The sequence below is a fragment of the Olea europaea genome, unplaced genomic scaffold (assembly GCF_002742605.1).
Source record: "Olea europaea var. sylvestris unplaced genomic scaffold, O_europaea_v1 scaffold586, whole genome shotgun sequence".
Taxonomy (NCBI): domain Eukaryota; kingdom Viridiplantae; phylum Streptophyta; class Magnoliopsida; order Lamiales; family Oleaceae; genus Olea; species Olea europaea.
In genome coordinates, this window is record NW_019264200.1 from 85015 (window position 1) to 86666 (window position 1652).

Genomic DNA, 1652 nt, shown 5'->3' on the forward strand with positions numbered 1-1652 from the left:
ATAACAAGTTTAGAAAATTGAAAAAATTATCATTAGACTTAAAAATAGGAAAATGGGAAGTTTTTGATAGAATTTGAAAAAGAGAAAGAATGACAATAAATGATTATCACAAAATAGAAAAAATCATAGATGTAAGGACAACTTATGGGCAACATAAATTAAATCTTTTAACAAAAAATATAGTTGAAAAATTATTAACAAAGATTAGTAAAAAAACAAAGCGAAAAAATTCAATATGTTTATTTAGCAGAAATACAAATAATGTTTAAATCACTATTTAGAGAAGGGATATATTCACCCTTAACTATAACTTTACATGATGGAAGAATAATAAATTTAAAAAATAGTCATTTAGGAACAATAGAAGAAAATTTAGCATATAAAAAAAATATTTTTACATGTTATCCAAAATATTGTGTATCATTAAAAGATAGAAATTTTAATGAAGTTTTAGGACTACATTTTAAACTTCATAGGGATGATATCATGCAATCAGGTGATCAAATTATGACTATACAATATAGAATTTTATATACATTTACTAATTCTAATTATGAGAATATTTATTCCAATACACTATATGTTAAGTTCATAAAGAATGTAAAGATATTAGTAAAATAATAGAATCAAATAAACAAATAAGTTTAATTCCAGAGGAATACGAGTTTAATATAACAAAAAATAAACCTGAAATAATAGAATTAAATGAAGGAGAGTGTTCTAATAATATCATATTTAAAGATGGAAAATTAATTAAAATATCAAAAAGTTTTAAAATACCTAATAAAAATCAGCTAGAAGAAATCAACAAAATAAAAGAAGTAAAACTGTATAGGAATGCTGGAAACATGAAAATAGAAGGAGAATATTATAATGGAAGAGAAAATATAAATGGACCAAATATATTAATAAATACAGGAGTTAGTGAATGTTATATAGTTTCGATTAAAAATAAATGCCTAATAACTCATAAAACTGAGTCATATAAGTATTTAATTTTTTATGGACAAGTCATATAGTTAAGGTGCCAATAAAAATAGGAGGAATAGATCTTTTGGTAATATGTTACATAGATTAAAGTATGGATATAAATCCCCATATACTTTTAGGAATGAATTTTCTAAATGAATTAGAAGATTATAGTATAAAAAGAGAAGGATTATATATTGTTCATAATGGACAAATTATATTATCTAAAAAGAATTAGATGAATAATCAGATAAGTTTTCCATTAGCTGTATATATACAAATTACTACAATAGAAACAAATATAACAACTTGTGCTTTAATATACACAGGAAGTGATATAACAATATTTAAGAGTTTTTTAATAAAATCATGGAATAATAATAGTAATATAAGAATAACAGGAGTTACATGAGAAAGTACTCAAATATTTAATAGTGCTGATAAAGTTAATATAATTCTTGGAAGTAAACAAGAAACAATAAATAAAATTTATAAATATGATAAATTAGAATGTGATATATTATTAGGAAATGATTTTATACAACAATTTCAATATTATAAACAAAATAATTATGTGATAATACTACAAACACTTTGTTGATACTTATTAAAAATTCATAGAAAATTTAAACTTTATAGAGTTCAGCCAGCCCAACGTGGTGATAAATGAGAGAAAAAAACTA